The sequence below is a fragment of the Gopherus evgoodei genome, chromosome 1, assembly GCF_007399415.2.
Source record: "Gopherus evgoodei ecotype Sinaloan lineage chromosome 1, rGopEvg1_v1.p, whole genome shotgun sequence".
Classification (NCBI taxonomy): Eukaryota; Metazoa; Chordata; order Testudines; family Testudinidae; genus Gopherus; species Gopherus evgoodei.
Window position 1 is genome coordinate 273,993,509 of NC_044322.1, and position 20,210 is coordinate 274,013,718.

Sequence of the window (20,210 nt, forward strand, 5' to 3'; positions counted from 1 at the left end):
TTTAAAAAATCAGGGAAAATACTGACAAAGGCATTCACTGCTCTCCCCGCCATGCCATGCAGACAGTGAAGAATGTAGCTTAACATGTAAATAACTGAGTATGAAAGCAAAATCAGCTTCCTCCAACCATATGCCAGGTGCCTCTTTGAATCAAAGCAGATGTAATAAATGGGAAAGTCTGAGATGCCAGTTCTCATGACTTGTACAAATCCAGTCTTCTCACAGTTATGCCAATGTACCTGATCTGCAGTATCCTTTACTAAATCAACTCCTGGGTGTCTTCTAAGCAGCGACCCTCAATCATGAAAAACTAATACAATATTTATGACATAAGAAAGTGTCCCGGAGGTCCAGGATAAAAAAGCCAACTAACTTATTTTTATTTGTCAGAATATGACCCCTAGTTTCCAACGGTAAAACTTCCAGGACTTTAATTCTATACCAAACTGCGTGGATCTCCAGGCAAGTTTTGTAATTCACTTACTCATGGGACTATAACCTGCCTCAACATGTAGCAAATGGCTTTTCCTGGCAAACTATCGAGTCCTGTCTGTAAAGTCAGCCACACACAGGAGAATCTTAGGTACTGTACTCCTGAGGGAATTCTGCACCACTGTGCATGCACAGAATTCATGTCTAATGCATTTTTTTTTTCCTCCACAGAAAATACATTCTGCTGGAGAGGTACTGCAGTTACCCCTTTTGCCCACCAAAGGTTGCTATAGTGCCAGAACAGAGAGCAGCCACTCCCAGGCAGGAGCAGCCCTAGGGAAAAGAAGAGGCTACATTCCTCACAGTGCCCTGCCCACAGGGCCAGATCAGGGGGTACGTGGGGGGAGGGAAAGAGGACATGAGACAGTATGGGGCACATTGAATGCTGGGGGGTCACAGACTGGGGCTCTGAAGGGCTAGTGGGGGAAGAGGACATACTGAGGTGCGGGCTGAATGGCAGTGGGGGTGCAGGAGCACATCAGAACAGGGGCAGATGTGCTTGACTGAATGAGAAAGGCTAGGGGTCAGCCAGGGTCTACGTGGGGAGGCTCCCTAACAATCGCCCACCCCAAAAAAACAACTGTTCCATACTTCTTCCACCCACACCCAACAAACCTCCAAATTCACACCCAAGTTTCTTCCCAGCAATTACTTGCCTTTCCCTCAGCTCCTCCGTTACCCCTGATTTCCCCAAGCCTTTAACCTGCTTCTGAGGGGCACAGGAAATGTGTTTCTGGACTCAGTTTAAATGAATTATTCCTCAAAGTTCTGTATTAATATGGCTCGTAAGGAATTATTTGTCAAAAAACATTTCCTGAATCTTTTTTGTCTGTACTAAGTATCAGAGGGGTACCCCTGTTCGTCTGGATCTGTAAAAGCAGCAAAGAGTCCTGTGGTATCTTATAGACTAACAGACGTATTGGAGCATGAGCTTTCGTGCATGAATACCCACTTCGTCATACATTCGACGAAGTGGGTATTCACCCACGAAAGCTCATGCTCCAATATGGCTTTTGTCTGTATTGTTATAGACATACTTGCTGACAGGTATTTTGTAATAAATTACCAACATAATTTAAACTGGAGTAATTATACTGCGTTATTTTGACAAATAAAATATGCAGAATTTTAAAATAGTGTGTCTAGAATTTTTAATTTTTTGGTGCACAATTCCCTGAGGAGTAGTACTGACACCAGTCCTAGTTTCACCCATGGCAGTTATGCTCAAAAGGCCTCCTCAGGAGTCCTGAATCACGCAGCTCTCTACATCCCGCACCCCAACCCCCTCCATTCTCACTTTTAGACCTGACCAACCAAGGCTAATGATTCTAATAGGGCATAGTCCAAGTCAGCCATTCTTCTTGAATGGAGCATTGAATGCCCAGTGTTATTCCTTTGAGACACATGCCCTTCCACCTTTGCCTGCTCCTTTGAAGTGCCATAGCCCTGCAGCAATAAAAGAGGGCATTCCCACATGTATTCTTCCCCATAATGATCTTTCTTGTACAGAGCACCATCAATAAGAGCAGAGGAGATGGAGCAGCAGAGAATGAGCTGAAGTTGTGGAAAGATATCTTCAAACTAAATGGAATATTTTGAAGAGTGTATTTTGCGATTTAACTGCAGACAAAAAAGTAACTTCAAAACACCACAAAACAGTATGTTGCATTTTTCAAAACACTCCTTTATATTTTATAGCAATTCTCCCTATATAGCTTCAGTCCAGTCTGTCCTGCTCTTCTGAGAGTGCTGCAGCATCACAGAAGCACAGAGCATTTTGAAGCATGTGTCTTTCCCATAACGTTCAACATGCCCATTTTTTTTGTTCATTTACATGACCAGCCCTGCTCAGAATGGGTCAGGAACTTTTTCACACAACGGTTCTGTTAGTGATGGATAAATAGAGGTAAGAAATTTCAATAAAGTGAGACGGCCAAAGTGCAGGAATCGGCCCTTTATCTCCCTTCTATGCCTGACCAACTGGATTATTACAAAGGTTGCCGGCAACAACCCGCACAACAGCAATTCCCTATTGGACTGCAATTCCATTGACTGCTCAAGGCAGAGATCATCTACTGCTCACTCTCCTGCTGCTGAACAAGTCTCCACTCTGGCAGATGCTGCTGCTTTTCACAACTCACTGACAGTCTAACGCCATTTCCTCTATCTCCTGGGACCCAAAACCATCTGCTTCTTTCAAGGGAGGGTGGAGGAACCACATACACACACCAAACTACTCTCCATTTCTTTCCAGTTCCCTATCCTTCATACATCAGAAAGAGACTAAATACAGCTGATTACCTGTAAATTTATACAGACATAAAATAACTCATAAATCTCTATTAGGGAGATTCTTATATTACATTCACATGGTATCAGAGTATCTCTAGATGAGTCCAACCCTAATAATCTATGATCTATGATTCTAAACATACGGTAAGTGAATAGAGATGGCTAGATGGTTTCAGCCTAATTCTGCAGAGACATTATTTCAAATTAAAAAGCCCCACAAACTATGACTGGTAAACCTCTTCGAGAAATGCAGAGCTGAAAGAACAGTGGGTTCTGCAGGTCAGGACTGAGGCACACTGAAAGATGCACGTCCGTACAGCTCCTGCTTGCACTATGTCTGACTATTGCCAGTATTAACACCCTCATTTTCACAAGCACATAAAATGTGCATTTTACCTTTAAAAAATACTAAGAACAAGATTTAAACAAATACTGGAACTTGCACAGGAAGATACGTGAATTGTGCCTAACTGCCACAAACTAAGCTCTTCAGTTTCTGTTCAAGTTTTCACTCAAACCGCATCTCGCAGACAGTCACCAGGACATGGTAGTAGCTTGCTAGCCGCTTTCAAAGGAATTATGCAATCCTTAGCCAGGGAGAGAGAACACAGGCTCTCCAGGGAAGATAAATTCCTATTGCTCAGTAGGCAGTCTGTTTAACCTCCTCTGCTCTGAAAAACTGAAGACCAGCACTTGGACAAGGCTCCCAGGGAGAAGGGCTGATGAATGGTAATCACTGCCAAGCATCTAGCCAACTCTTGGCTCAAATACAAAGCAGCAATGATTGGTTAACAGGCCCCTGCCTCACAATCCAGCTAGAATCACAAAACAGTACGTCTCACTTGGAGAAGGTTGAAGGGAGGGTAGCGTTAGATCTGGGAAAGACACCCCCCCCATTCCCAATCTCTGGAACTAAGTTATCAAAGCTATAACAAATATTAAAGCCACACACATTATCTCTTCCTTACCATGCTATTAACAGCTTTCAATTCTTTCCAGCTCCAGCTCAGTCTTCACCTGACAATGTGAAGTAACACACAATCTAGAAGTGCGAACAACAAGGTGATAAATATAGTAGTAGTTCTCAACGAGAGGTATGCTTACCTCTGGGGGTACACAGAGGTCTTCCACGGGGTACATCAACTCATCTAGATATACAGCCTGTTGTAAAACTAGGCAAATACGTAATAGCATTTGCAAAGTCAGTACCAACTAAAATTTCATACAGACAAAACAAGAAAGCAAGCAATTTTTCAGTAATAGTATGCTGCGACACTTCTGTATTTTTATGCCTGAGTTTGTAAGCAACTAGTTTTTGAGTGAGGTGAAACTTGAGGTACTCAAGACAAATCAGACCCATGGTACGGTATTGCGGAAAGTCTGAGACCCACTGTACTGTAGAATCACCAGAGTTCTGCTCTGTTTCATTCAATGTTTCAAATTAGGAACTACCTGATACTATTTTTTCCTGCAGTTTGGGTTCCTTCACTATTAAGTGAAGTGGCTTTGACTGTAGTAGAAAGGGTTACGCCTGCATGCACAACATACACTCATCCTCCCCTTCCATCTTATCTGTCAGAAATACCTTGTCGTACCTCTACCTACAGGTTACAAAAGAGCCTGTCCTGGGCCTTCTAGCTCCCTTCCTCTTCCTAACCAGGTACAATATTTTTGTCTTCTGAAATGATCCAGGCTTCCAGAGAAGAGGATCAGGCCAAAAGCTGCTTCCCTTTGGCTCCATGCTAGCAGGCAAAATGCTGAGCTGACAACTTAGCATAAGATCACTGGGGCCCCCACTAATTATTTTGTGTTATCTGAAAGTTAAACTAGCCCTGGTTTACTAGGCGGGACTTAAAAAGCCTACTCACCCATGGTGAGTGGGAATTTGGAACAGAAAAATGTCCCAACAAAGAGTAGTAGAGGAGAAAGAAGCTTTGCTGGAGCTACTGCTCCTTTCTCTAGTGTGAAGATGGGAGCTGGCTATAGCCTTGTTTGTTTAATTTTAAATTCCCAGGAAGGAGGAGAGAAAAATTAAGGAACTGAGCCCACAGTGCAGAGGGGAATCAGAAAGAGTGATTGTTTTGATTCTGCCTTACAAGTTGGTGCTTCTCAGATGATTTCTCATCTGCACTTTCCACCAGCAACTGGGATCAGCTACAGAAGCAGTTTCAAGCAGGCACCTCCACTGATCTCAAACTATGCTTTTTACAGTTTTTACCCTGAACATGCTTTTCTCTCAGCCGACTGGCTGCTTGCTCCTGGCCCCGCCTTCAGACTCTTAGCCTCACTTCAGATGCCCTCCATGCCCCTCTCCAAACAACTTCCCTCCCTTCTATCACCATAATTTAGTCCCCTCACTATTCTCTCCCCAATTCCTTTGTTTTTCCTTAAAGGTATCCCTTCATTTTTCCCTCCTCTCCCACCACTGTCATAATACAAAAACTCGTGGCACTAACATGATGGAATGAAACCTTTACTAGGTGTGATATATCCCTTTACTCCACCCTCTGACTTGTCTTTTTAGACTGTAAGCTACTGAGGACAGAGGCTGTATCTTATCTATGTTTGCACAGTGCGTAAAACACTGAGGCATATAAGTTCAACTGAAATACATATAAGTATTATGATTTATTAGAATTATAACAATAAAATAATCATGGGAGAAGGTCGTCTTTTGGTTGCTTCTGGTTAGTCAGTAGGCAGGCTGGCTAGAGTCATCCTCTCTCCAGCTACCCTCTGTGAAGCTGGAATGACAACAGAAGTAGCAGCAGAGTGGAGGAAGCAGACTATGAAGAGAGGCTTGATCACAGGAGCTGAGAGGGAAAACCGAGCAAACAACTGCTGCCTTATGAAGAGCTATTGTTAGAGATATTGGGGGAATGGAGGTGGAATGATTTTGGGAGGTCACTTTTAAGAGGTATGGAGTGGGAGCGCGGGGAGGGATGAAAGATTTTGGAAGGGCCTTGTTTTCAGAAGATGGGAGCTGTAAGCAAGTATTTTCACCTGGGCTAAAGCAGAATCAGAGAGTAACTCGGAATTGAAGAAATTAAGGACTGATTTAGTTTCCAAGATTTCAGCAATTAAAAAGAGATAGTCACTGCTTTGGTGGATAGAGCTACTGTGCTGTAAACTGGAATGGGAGAAAGCAGCAGATAGAATCACAGTTGCAGTGCTGCATGAGGCTGCTTGAGCAGAAAGACAGCTGCAGCTCAAAATGGATGATATGGAAAAGAGAAAGAAGAACTATTAGAATTAAAGGGGTGCCTGAAAAAGCTGAAATGGAAATTCTATTCAATGCGTACAAATACTGATTAAGGACATATTAAATTTGAGCTCTGTGGAAGAGGGGAAAATAGACAATGCATACAGGGGCTTTATCCCCCCTCCCCACCACCATAAGGGTCAGTAACAGACAAACTTGATTGTTAGATTCACCATACAACCAACAAAAGAATTTGATTAAGAAAAAGGTTAGGGAGCATCTAAGATCAGTGTTTCTCAAATGCAGCCACTAGTGTATTTTTGTGTGTCCACAACAGCCTCCTGGACAGAGAGGGGTGGGTAGGAGGTAAAGCAGTAGCCCCTCCCTGAAGCACCCAGCTGTTGAACCTAGATGCGCTGCCTTGGTGTTTGCTGGTGTCATCAGCAAGGGTCAGCATCCTGTACCACACAGCCTCCTGAGGGTCTCTCGGTAGCACCTCTGGGGACATGTGGGGCATAATGTTGAAGGAACTTTAACTCAGCAGGCAGCTTGTAAGTTCCTGACCCGCCTTCTGTGGGAAGAGGGGCTCGGACTTTAGCCCTGGGGCCGGCATTAGAGAAAATGGCACCTTGGGTAAACTTGTATTTTGGCACCCCTGGACCCCTCTGTCTCTCCCAACGGCCCTGGTCTCTGCTGCCTCCCCCCGCCAAGCTTCATTCTGCAGCCTCGCACCCCAGGCACACCTTGCTCCTGGCCTCTTGACCACTGCAACCCCCAACAGCAGTGTCCTGGGCAGTAACTCATATTGTCCACCTGTAAGGCTGGCCCACGTTAAATCCCCCCCCAGCCTGCTCCCCAAATACAGAAGTCAAACTATACCTATGCATCAAAGCATCCCAAAAATCGCTGAGATATTAAGTTTTAAAGTTGCCTTGTAAATGCCATAAATCATAATGTGCACTCAATTCCCTTCTAAATATTACTACAGCTCAGGCAGAGCTAAACTACACAGGCATAGTTTTCTTTCAAGTCACAAAGCGTATTCACTGGCTAACCACTATGCTTACATCTCATGCTTCTGTAGTGCCATGAGCAACTACTGGCCAGCATCATTGGCATGATCACTGTGTGGTGTCTGGATAAATTGAGATTGTTCTGAGCAGAAGGTGAAAGTTAAAAACGTGAATGGATATCAGAAAGTTTTTTTTAAAAATCAGTGCCAGAAAGTGACCCTGAATGTGATACAGAGATGGCTCTGGAGAAGCCACCTGCAGAACATGGAAGGAAGAAAAACAAACATTTCAGGACAAGTGGAAAAGGCAGTTTCTGAAGCCATCCAATTCTATTTCCAAGCAGGTTGCAGTGTGTGCTGTTTGTAAGAAATAAATTTATCAAATTAAAATTTACGCAATGCAATGTCACTATAGCACTCATGCAGGGGTTTGTTGAACAGTTACCACAGTGAATTTCAGAGGTGCAAGCCATTACATGATGCAAAAACCGAGCTCAGAAGACAACAGTGACGCCTTACAGATTTTTTTTTTTTTTTTTTTTTTTAAAGCGGATCAGATACAGATGGTTACTTTTAAAGTCGCACTACCTTTGGGGAAAACAAGAAAAGCATTTAGCAACACAGAACTTGTGAAGAAAATTGTTTTGGCCATGTAAGCAGAAAATATACTTTTCAGAGAGATACCACTGAGAAACAACATGTTACAGAGGAGCAAAAAAGATCAGGCAAATTTTCTACAAAATGAAATAGCTGAAAAGAAAATGCAGCTTTCTACAACCTGTGCTTGGATGAGAGCCTTGATGTCCCAAAGGAATCATATTTCTTCTCTTTTTTGACTGATGGCCATTAGTTTTCGAAGGTGTTTTATGTCAGATGAGCCTCAGCGCTAGGCATTCAGGTGAGAATGGAGGAGTGCCACATTAGCTTTTTGACAACCTGCTTGGTTTGACAGCTGATGGGGCAGCAACTATGCAAAATGCACAAGTAGGGGTGCTGAACTGCTACCAAGAAAAATATATGCAAACTTTTTTTGTTTCACTGTTTTGCCCACCAAGAAGTATTTGTCAGAAAGGCTTCAATGGAAAGTATGGATGAGGTTGACTCTGTAGTGAAAAACTGCATCAACGTGCTCAACACCAGCAGCATCAATAAAGGAAGATTCGCATCTCTGTGCAAAATGAGCTGCGAGACACATAAGGTTCTGCTGAATTTCAACCCGGTCCTGTGGCTTCATTTTAATTAGTGTACAAAGCCCATTTGAGCTCCGGAAAGAGCTTGTTGAGGTTTTGAACACAGTTTCGCCAGAATTGTCCCAAAAGCTACAATATCCAGAAGTAAATGGCTGTTTGCTCTTTTTGATAAGAGTTTTTGCCAAAGTTTGCTTCTTTGAATCTGGAACTTCAGAAACCTCAGCTAATGATATCTGACAGCACTGAAGTAAATAATATGATAAAACAGAATGATAATCACTGACATTGTCCAGCACCTAGAAGAGGAAAAAGACTTCACTTTTTTAAGTGCTTAATCAGTTTCTCAGCATCAAGATGAGAATGTGCAGCGGAAGATCAGCTTAGCTATAATCAAATAACTAGGTATTCTTTCGGAGGATCTTGAAAAATCATTTCAGTAAGGGAAACTTTCTGTCAGTATCCCTTCATGACTGACCCATTCAGCAATTCTGATTCAGGTTTTTTTGGCTGCCAACAAACTAACTGCATTGCGAGACATACTAGTTTCCTTTGACTTTTTGGATTTAAGCAATCTCAAGTACCTCATGCTGCAAATGCGCAATGATGCAAGGTAAAAACATACTTCAGTCAGCCCAATGTTACAGTACAGGACTTCTGGAGTAATGAGTCCCTGCTTGAGGACACCTACAAGCCCCTAGCTAAAGTTGCTTTGCTTTTCCTGTCCGTTTCCTACAACTGTGCTGTGTGACAGGGCAAGCAGTGCACTGCATTTTCTGAAGAACAAGTACTAAAACCACCAGTCACTAATGCTAACCTGGAAGCTTCCCTTCCAGTTTCACAGGAGACACATGACCTTGCAAGACTTTCCATTCAAAGAGCTCCTCAACTTCTGCACATAGTTTGATCTACACAATGGATGTGTTAAAACTCAGAATTTTAATTTCAATATCACAATATATTAATAAAGTATAATATAACAGGATTATGTTCGTTACTATTACCATTATTACTGGATTAGATTGATTTTTTGTCTGTTTCTGAAAGAAAAATTTGACATATTTGCAGATATGTTTTTCATTATTATTTGGACTTTTATGTAAAAACATTTTTCAGTTTACTTCAGAACTGCTATACAACAATCGTTTACCAAAAAAACCAAAAGAAACAATAAAAAATACAAGAATATGAAAAGCATATTATTTGTGTTTCTACTGTGTTTACATTCAGTAAAGAATAGACCAGGGGTCGGCAACCTTTCAGAAGCGGTGTGCCGAGTCTTCATTTATTCCATCTAATTTAGGGTTTCGCATGCCAGTAATACATTAACATTTTTAGAAGGCCTCTTTCTATAAGTCTATAATATATAACTAAACTATTGTTGTATGTAAAGCAAATAAGGTTTTTAAAATGTTTAAGAAGTTTCATTTAAAATTAAATTAAAATGCAGAGCCTCCTGGACCGGTGGCCAGGACTTGGGCAGTATGCGTGCCAATGAAAATCAGCTCACATGCCACCTTCGGCATGCGTGCCATAGCTTGCCTACCCCTGGAATAGACACAGCTGTACATTACGATCTAGTCTGAAAAAAAGAAGATAGCTGACTAAAACTGCAAAAGTAAAGAGAAAAGGGCCAAAATTCACTACAGGTGAGAATTTCCATTTTAACTCACACTCATCTTCCATGATCAGGCTTATTATTAAGATACTCCAAAGGTGAGGAACTATATTCCAGACTCTTGGTATAGAGAGCAAAGGCTCTAACATGCATGAATACTCTCCAGAGGTAGAACTGATGGAAAGTGATAGTAAAGTCATGGCAGAGGGTGAAACCCAAGAAAAAGATGGTAGAAAAGGAGGACAGAAAGGGAAATGATGGGGGTAGGTAGGGAATTGCGGTAGAGGTAGGTGAAAAAAAGGTGGTTAAAAAAAGAAAGTTACTGAAGTTTACAAACAGAAATTATGTCTGTCATAAGATGATACACAATTGTGGGAACACCACACACGGTAAGAGAGACCATTTGCCACATAAGGATTCATACGAATAATTGACCTTTTCACAGACCATCTCTGGGAATCAGATTAGGAGAAAGTATTTGGTGACTATCTATTTGAGATGGGACATAGCCAGATCCAGGTAACATGGCAATGTTTATGTTCCAAAAAAACAAAACAAAGAACAGCCCACACAATTTTAAAGTTTCTGAATAAGCCAAATAAGAATCAATAGCCCTGCCTTTTAAGGTTATGTCTTTGAGTGTCAAAGTACTGAACAAGTCATTAAAAAGAAAATCTCTGGGAGAAAAACAAAAGCAATCCAGCACACAATTCAAAGATATTACTTCAAGAAATTAATTTTTAGGAGGAGCAACAGAATGGGTTTCAGCACTTATTTTTTGCTTCAGAACAAGTAAATGCATAATACTTGCTAAACCTGAAGCTTTTCAACTCAAAAAGTGATGACTTATATTAATAATCCAGTGCCTGTAAACAACAGTGAGTTTACTGTATGCTCCCTGCAAAAAAGCCATTTTCCTTTTGATAATGGTTTTTAAAAAATGCACTGAAACCCCACTAACACGCAATGTTTGGGGTTCAAAAAATTCCATCACAATAAATGTGGGGTAGCAGTATAGCGGGGTTTCAAGCCAATCAGTTTAAGTCAGTGGTCCCCAACGTGGTGCATTGATGTGCGCCACCTAGTGCTTAGTGCCTAGCAGGGGAGAGAAGCTGCGGCCCCGCACCTGCCAGGGATAGAGAACTATAGGGCTGCGGGCGCCAGTGCTCTCTGTCCCCAGCAGGCGCGGGACCACGGCTTCTCTCTAGCTTGGAGAGAAGCTGCGGCCCTGTGCCTGCCGGGGGCAGAGAACTCCGAGGCTGCGGGCGTTGGTGCTCTCTGTCTCCAGCAGGTGCAGGGCAGCGGCTTCTCTCTGTCTTCAAGAGGAGCCACGGCTCCGCGCATGCCGGGAACAGAGAACCCCCGAGCTGCAGGCACTGGTGCTCTCTGTCCCCGGCAGGCACGGGGCTGCGGCTTCTCTCCCCTGCTGGACACAAGGCGGGGGCACATCAATGTCCCGGCGGCGCCATGGCATTGGGGACCACTGGTATTAGGCCTTAAAGGGGAGCCAACTTATGATCGCGTTATATGCGATTTCGCATTATGGCGGTGCGCGTTACTGCGAGGTTTGACTGCACTTGAGTACTTTGGAGTGGGAAAATTATACATGGAAGAGACTTCAAATTTTATACCAAATCTTATTGGGAAAGAAAACAACAGACAAGGAAAAAGATTTGGCACTAACCTATTATAATTATCAAATTCTCTCAGACTGTTGGAGAGACTTGCACTCAGGGTAATGAGATTATTTACTTTATTTATACTCATTTACATATTAGAATAAAGCGAATGCAGCAAAGAATGCTGTGGCACCTTATAGACTAACAGACGTTTTGGAGCATGAGCTTTCATGGGTGAATACCCACTTCGTCAGATGCATATAGTGGAAATTTCCAGGGGCAGGTATATATATGCAGGCAAGCTAGAGATAATGAGGTAGTTCAATCAGGGAAGATGAGGCCCTGTTCTAGCAGTTGAGGTGTGAAAACCAAGGGAGGAGAAACTTGTTTTGTAATTGGCAAGCCATTCACAGTCTTTGTTTAATCCTGAACTGATGGTGTCAAATTTGCAAATGAACTGAAGCTCAGCAGTTTCTCTTTGAAGTCTGGTCCTGAAGTTTTTTTTGCTGCAGGATGGCCACCTTAAGGTCTGCTATAGTGTGGCCTGGGAGGTTGAAGTGTTCTCCTACAGGTTTTTGTATATTGCCATTCCTAATATCTGATTTGTGTCCGTTTATCCTTTTCCGTAGCGACTGTCCAGTTTGGCCGATATACATAGCAGAGGGGTATTGCTGGCATATGATGGCGTATATTACATTGGTGGACATGCAGGTGAATGAACCAGTGATGGTGTGGCTGATCTGGTTAGGTCCTGTGATGGTGTCGCTGGTGTAGATATGTGGGCAGAGCTGGCATCGAGGTTTGTTGCATGGATTGGTTCCTGAGTTAGAGTTCCTATGGTGCGGTGTGCAGTTACTGGTGAGAATATGTTTCAGGTTGGCAGGTTGCCTGTGCGCGAGGACTGGCCTGCCACCCAAGGCCTGTGAAAGTGTGGGATCATTGTCCAGGATGGGTTGTAGATCCCTGATGATGCATTGGAGAGGTTTTAGCTGGGGACTGTATGTGATGGCCAGTGGAGTCCTGTTGGTTTCTTTCTTGGGTTTGTCTTGCAGTAGGAGGCTTCTGGGTACACATCTGGCTCTGTTGATCTGTTTCCTTATTTCCTCATGCGGGTATTGTAGTTTTGAGAATGCTTGGTGGAGATTTTGTAGGTATTGGTCTCTGTTTGAGGGGTTAGAGCAGATGCGGTTGTACCTCAGTGCTTGGTGTAGACAATGGATTGTGTGATGTGCCCGGGATGGAAGCTGGAGGCATGAAGGTAGGCATAGCGGTTGGTAGGTTTTCGGTATAGGGTTGTGGTAATATGACCATCGCTTATTTGCACCGTGGTATCTAGGAAGTGGACCTCCCGTGTAGATTGGTCCAGGCTGAGGTTGATGGTAGGGTGGAAGCTGTTGAAATCGTGGTGGAATTTTTCCAGAGTCTCCTTCCCATGGGTCCAGATGATGAAGATGTCATCAATGTAGCGTAGGTAGAGAAGGGGCGTGAGTGGACGAGAGCTGAGGAAGCGTTGTTCCAGGTCGGCCATAAAAATATTGGCATATTGTGGGGCCAAGCGGGTGCCCATAGTGGTGCCACTGATCTGGAGACATAAATTGTCATCAAAATTGAAATAGTTGTGTGTGAGGATAAAGAGACAGAGCTCAGCAGCCAGTTGTGCTGTGGCATCATCAGGGATACTCTTCCTGACAGCTTGTATTCCATCTGTGTGTGGGTTGTTCGTGTAGAGAGCCTCTACATCCATGGTGACTAGGATGGTGTTTTCTGGAAGGTCACCAACGCATTGTAGTTTCCTCGTTATCTCTAGCTTGCCTGCATATATATACCTGCCCCTGGAAATTTCCACTATATGCATCTGACGAAGTGGGTATTCACCCACGAAAGCTCATGCTCCAAAACGTCTGTTAGTCTATAAGGTGCCACAGGATTCTTTGCTGCTTTTACAGATCCAGACTAACACGGCTACCCCTCTGATACTTAAAAAAGCGAATGTTATTTCTGAATTATTAAAGTACACAAAATATGCAAGAATTGACACTATTTTACATGGTCAGAATCAGGATGGATAATCTATTTTTTAAAAATAAAAAATGATTTTTTTAAAATTTAAATCAGATTTAAAACAATTAAATACACATTTCTTTTAAAATTGTTTTAAAATACATTTGAAATTATGGCAACCCATTTAAGGCCTAAATTTACTATAATCTATTAAAGTAATTAAATAAAATATGCTGCAAAGAACCCACCGTCTATTTTAAAGATATTAAAGGAGGCTACTTTTTAAAATCATATTCAGAATCAGGAGAAAACATCTTTAAATTTTTAGGTCAATTCAAACTTTGTAACATTTATAATGTTATATATTGCATTAAGTAAATATCTACATTATCATCAGCTTTTACAATAAAGCAAATACTGGTATTTACATTTGTCCAAATGTCAGCACTTCCAGTTTCTGTTGTACAAAAAAGGCTTCTGCCTTAGTTACTTATGGTTTCAGTTTAGCTAACAGCTTCAAAGAATAGCTTCATCCTTTGAACTAGTTCACACAAAGTTGAGAAACTGAATGGGAGTTAAAAAGGCAGGGGAATTTGTTTTCTTCTTCCAACCTACGGGTAAAAGCCAGATGGAAGATCTATTAATCTGAGAATCTGAAGGCAGTAGGGCCAGATTTTGAGAGGTGTTTAGATGCTGAAAGGTGCCTAATGGGATTTTCAAAAGCACCCAACTCTCATTCGTTTTACTCTTATTGATTTAAATGGGATTTTGAAAATCCCAATAGGCACCTTTAGGCATCTAAATATATTTGAAAATCTGGCCCATGGTGACCAAGAACAACCTGTCAATTCACTAACTATAGTTAATACTTCCTTAGTTTCAAATGCAGAATATGTTTTGATAAACCTATTTTTTTTCTTATGTATCTAGCACATTTTATGGTACACTTTTTTTTTTAAACCAAAAAAAGGTTAAATGCTTTATATGTACAATTTTAATTTGAATTCCAATTTCCATTCAAATGCAGCTTGACACAAATCCTGAGTAAAAAACATTCACTATCTAATAAATAACAAATGTGTCACTCACCATTTTCTAGTATAAAATGTAAAAGTTAAGACTGAATAAAGGAGCTTAAGCTACATAATTGCTTAAATAAATGTGCATGTAGCATATCCTCCTGAATAAAGGAGCTTAAGCTACATAATTGCTTAAATAAATGTGCATGTAGCATATCCTCCTGGTTAAAGTGCGCAGCAAATTTAGTAAAGATTACATGTTGTTGTAAATCAGCAAATGGTTGATTAATCGTTAATGATTTAATGGTTATATGAACGAATGAGAATTAACCAACTAAAAAGTACAAATGCAACACAGATTAAAAACCATTATTTAAATTGGTTATTTAAATCCACCTGTAGCGGGGTGGTTAGCCTGCTCCAGCCTTGAAGGGGTTAAAGGTAGGCTGATTGGGGAAACGGCCACAGCTGGGGCCACGTCCCAATCAGGCCATAGCTGGCCCTATAAAAGGGCTGTGAGGCAGCAGCTCTGGCAGTCTCTAACAGTGGAGAGAGGAGGACTTGGCTGCCTGGGAGCTGAGCAAGGTGCCTGAGGTAGAGCAGGGCTGGGTGAAAGGCAAAGCAGCGGGGCAGCTCCAGCCTGGCAATTCCCCAGGCTGCAGGCCTGGCAAAAGGCCTAAAGCAGGTACTGGGGTTGCAGAAGTGCAACCCAGGGTTAGGCAAAGGCAGCAGGTCCAAATCCCCTTGCCGATCATGAGTGGCCACGCAGACTGCAGTTTGCCCCCAGTGAGTAGGGGCTAGATGATGACTGGCAGTAGCCTCTGAGGCAAGGTCGGGTAGAGGGTTGGGGGTTCCCCTGGGAGGGGAGACCCAGAGACTGCAGAGGTACTGCGGTGGGCAGAACCCTGATGAAAGGGGCACCGGGGTCCGGGAGGGACATGGGGCCAATGACAAGCGAGCCACCAGAGGGTGCTCTGGAGCTGGAGAGCTAATTCCCAAGATGACCAGCAGGAGGGGCCACGCCAGTGAGTCGTTGCCCCACACCACCCTAGTCAGAATATAGACTCATAGGACTGGAAGGGACCTCGAGAGGTTATCGAGTCCAGTCACCTGCCCTCATGGCAGGACCAAATACTGTCTAAACCATCCCAGAGAGACATTTATCTAACCTACTCTTAAATATCTCCAGAGATGGAGATTCCACAACTTCCCTAGGCAATCTATTCCAGTGTTTAACTACCCTGACAGTTAGGAACTTTTTCCTAATGTCCAACCTAAATCTCCCTTGCTGCAGTTTAAGCCCATTGCTTCTTGTTCTATCATTGGAGGCTAAGGTGAACAAGTTTTCTCCCTCCTCCTGATGATACCCTTTTAGATACCTGAAAACTGCTATCATGTCCCCTCTCAGTCTTCTCTTTTCCAAACTAAACAAACCCAATTCCTTCAGCCTTCCTTCATAGGTCATGTTCTCAAGACCTTTAATCATTCTTGTTGCTCTTCTCTGGACCCTCTCCAATTTCTCCACATCTTTCTTGAAATGCGGTGCCCAGAACTGGACACAATACTCCCGCTGAGGCCTGACCAGCGCAGAGTAAAGCGGAAGAATGACTTCTCGTGTCTTGTTTACAACACACCTGTTGCTCCACTGGAAGTAATATTTAGTATTTTAGATGGGTTCAAAAGGTAGCCTTACTGGTAAATGAATTGTTTGCTTCTCCAGGACAAGTATCAAGTTGCAGTAATTAAAGAAGTCAAGTTCAATACATACAAATAAAAAACAAAAAAATGATAATAAAAGGAGAGGTCTCCTATAGAAGGCAGGTAAAGCAGTAGTGAGTGGTAAGCAGACAAGTATAACTTCAGAATTTCAAAAGAGAAAGCAGAAGACAAATTAAAAGAAAATTGCACTCAAAAGATAGTTCAACAATTAAACATTATAAGGAGAAAAGTGAACGTGTTGATTACCAACATCACTGAAGAAGCCCTCAGGTATACAAAAGTATGAAAAAGGAAATATATGTGATAAGTTGTTGGCTCAAAAGTTTTAACAGATTCAAGAGGAACACATTCAACCATTTAAAAATAATCAGCAAAAGTTACACATCATAATGAAGTGTGTGCTTCTCACATCAACTCTACATTTCAGATATTCCAGGCTCCAGAGTTATAAAAAAAATCTAAAAAGTAGTAGACTTGTCAAGAGACATGAGACTGAGAAAGAAACTCTAGATGAAGTAGTAGTTTTACAGGCAATAGCAAGTAAGAAATGGCAAAACTCCAGGGGCCTGACTGCTTTCCAGCTGAATATTACACAATATTTAAGGAGGTATTAGTAGATTCTTTGATGGATAGGCCTCCATCTATCGAGTAAGGTACAGTTGTGGTTCTCCCTGACGCTGGAAAAAACATTACCTTATATAGATCTTATAGATTCATAACATTGCTGAACAATAGCAAAATATTAGCTACCCATTTGGAATCAATGCTACCAGTTTATATAAATTCATATCAAACTAGATTTATTAAGGATGGAAAAATGTCTGATAATATTCATAGAGTACTTGGAATAATTCATAGGACCAGTCAGATCAAAAGGGGATGAGAGTCTTTTGTTTTCACTCGATGCAGAGAAGGCTTTGTTTAGAACAGATGGGGATTTTTTATTTAAAGTTTTGTCATACAATGACACTGGGCCACTCCCCTCCTGTAGTGAATTACTGCTTATTATACCAGCCTAAAACCATCTTTGGCCTGGTCTACACTGGAGGGGGCAGAGGGGAGGAGAGTCGACTTAAGATGAGCAACTTCAGCTACGAGAATAGCGTAGGTGATGTTGACGTATCTTAGGTCGACTTACCTCGTGTCCTCATGGCGCGGGGTCAACTTCTGCCACTCCCCCATTGACTCTGCTTCCACCTCTCAGTGGAGTACAGGAGTCAATGGCAGAGCAATCGGGGATTGATTTATCAGGTCTACACTAGATGCAATAAATTGATCCCCAATAGATCGATCACTAACCACCGATCCAGCGGGTAATGTAGACATACCCTTTTAGAGTCAGTGGTTAAGTCTGCCGTTAGAGTGTGATACAGGTGAACCAGACAGGTATGTCCACTTCACTTTTTTCATTAGCCTTGGAGCCATTTACACAGAACATAAAGGTTACTTACTGATAACTACTGCTCTTCAAGGGTTGCATCTGTGGATTCCCACTTGGAGGACTGGCAGCCCTGGTGATGTCTTGTTTCAGACGCCCTCAAGTGGCAATGCACAGAGGCCTTCACAGAATGAGGAATAACTACATTTAATAATGGAAATAAAGCTTGCCGGAACATGTTACAAGGTATCATAAGTATATAAAGCTATACTTTTTTTTAATCTAACCAAAGTATTTACTTAAAATTATCATCTACAGGAATTCATGATTTTCTGGAGGAAAAAACAGTTGTAAAGTAAATTATGCAGAACCTGAAATGCTAGCCATAAATAGAGAGAGACAGTCTTCCCTCCAGAAATATTTTAGATATAAAAGGACAACAAATTCTACAGAGGTACCTGGGAACTCAAATTTCAAATAACCTAGAAGACGCATACAATTTAAGATGTCAAGCCAATTAAATAAAAAGGTTTGTTTGTTGGGGAAGAATGCAATCTTATGCGTCAGAGAGAACAGAGTCAAAATGAGCGTTTTACCTAGGATTTTTTTTTCTTATTTCAGAATCTCCTTATCACTAGATAGCAAGTATATAGAGAATGATTTTGGTGGTCTTATTCCACATAAATACTTAATGCAGCTACTTTATATAGACCCATTAAGCAGAGTGTCTAGCTGTTCCAAATATTATCTGGTACTATAAACCCAGTCAACTCAAAGGGATAGTGAACTGGGAGTACTGTAATCCAGCCAAATACTGGGCCTTTACTGAACAAGATGATGATGGCAGTGTCAATATTACTGTTACCATGGATGGAATAAAAAAAAAAAATGATGCCCTCCAAAAATGAATACCCACTTTTGGCAAAGCTTACCCTGGGGATATGGGATAGAACTACACACACAAGTTCATTACCATCATTAATGACATCCAGACTAACTCAAATAATGAACTAAAGAGTTTAATACACTGGGAGAGCCATGGAATACACACAGTTGATCAATTTTTCAGAATAGTTTTGGGTTTTTTTGTTTTTAAAGATATCAGAACCAAATTCAATTTAGCCAACTTTCTGATGGTACTAGTACCTTCAAGTTAGGCACCATGGTTTCTCAACTTTTTCTAGAAAAACTCTTTTATACCAAAAAAAACCCCTTTGGATGAACAGGAAACAAAAATATTTACTCTTTGCAGGCAACTTTTCCAGCAAAGAAATATTCAGTATGATGGGGTGACCAAATTTACTGACTGTCCAAGCTGCACACAACAATCTTCAGAAGTTCGAGAGCTGGGAGGTGCCTGCCGGGGCTTGGGGCTTCATCCCAACAGGCAGCACCTGCTAGGGCTCAGGGTGCCCCATGTGGCTGAAGCCCTGAGCCCCAGCAGATGCATCCTGTGGGAGGGGCACATGGGGTCACGTTGCCCCTTCCCCCCCAAATTTTTGCCAGGGTTTGCTGCCCCTCCTTAGTCACATGGTGTGCCCAGGCCCCCTGCCATGCATGGCAGCTGCTGGAGCCAAATATGAACCATTCATTACTGCAATTGTTAATATTGCATTTTTTGGTATTTGTGTGGTAAAAATAAATATATGAAAAATGGTATTCCTGGGTATTGAAAAGATACACATTTTGTTCTTTAAAGACTTAGCTCTGTACAGACTCTAAAGCTTTTGTTTTTAAAAGTATGTTTTTAATTCTTGACATTGCAAAGATAGCCTTCCAAAAGTGAACCAATGCACTGTTGTACCATGGCTGCTAAGAGACTGAAATATATGCACCAAGGGAGACTTCAGCAGCCCCACTAATCAACATTAAAGCCTAGGTGCTAAGCTCTCCACTGCTGACAAGAGGAGCAACTTGAACTAATGAGAGCTTCCATAAGCTTGTCAAACTCCACTGGAGATTAATAGAGAATCATGGCTCTGTCTACACTAAACTGTTTCTTCAGGTTTCCCATCACAGCAGCTCCACCAGCAGTAACAAGTGATGGGCTCTATGGAACAAAGCTCTGGTGTTTTTACAAGTTAGGGTGCACTGGGGTAGTACAGTAGTGGGAAATTTAAAACTAAAAGTTCAAAGCAGACAAGGCCCAGAACTGTCATCAACTGCACCATCAATTCCGATAGCCACAAGAAATGTCACAGCTGAAGACAGACCCCTTATCCAATGGTTTAAAACTCAATCGCTTGGGTAGCCTGAGGGCAAACTGAAATTTAGACTACAGACCTGAGTAAGAGTCTAAAGCTATGCTGCAAGCCACTAAACTTTTTGATTGAGGTCTAGAGAGAAATCTGGCAAAGGCATGTCCTATCTGAAAATCTGTTAGCTTTGAGTTGCTAAATAATACCCAGAAAAAACATCGGATTACCTACCCCAACACTTGGTTTGGGGCTTTTCCTTGCTTAGCACTCACAGGAGATGAGTAACATGCAAAGGAACAAATGACACAGCCAGGAGGGTGGGGCCAAGGAGAAGGCTTACTGGATAGTGCCTGTACCACAACTGCTAATTCTCTATTGCTCTTTCAGACAGTGTCCCAACTTCTTCCCTCTGTTTCACCTACACAGCTAAAAAGCACAGGTCCTTGTTAGTGCTCTTTGAGCAGCTGCTCCTA

At 42.1% G+C, this 20,210-nt stretch overlaps 1 protein-coding gene across 10 annotated transcripts in view; it reads right to left on the reverse strand.

Annotated features, from left to right (window-relative positions):
* Positions 1-20,210, reverse strand: part of TCF20 (transcription factor 20) — a 219,989-nt gene that overhangs the window by 23,004 nt on the left and 176,775 nt on the right. Inside the window, exon 3 of one of the 10 annotated variants that reach the window (XR_003998373.1) lies at positions 3,753-3,801. The exons of 8 other annotated variants lie outside the window; for them this stretch is intronic. The gene's annotated coding sequence lies outside the window, so the exon portion shown is untranslated. Of the gene's footprint in view, positions 1-3,752; positions 3,827-20,210 lie in introns of all 10 variants that reach the window. One more of the 10 variants, XR_003998374.1, reaches the window with a different exon arrangement.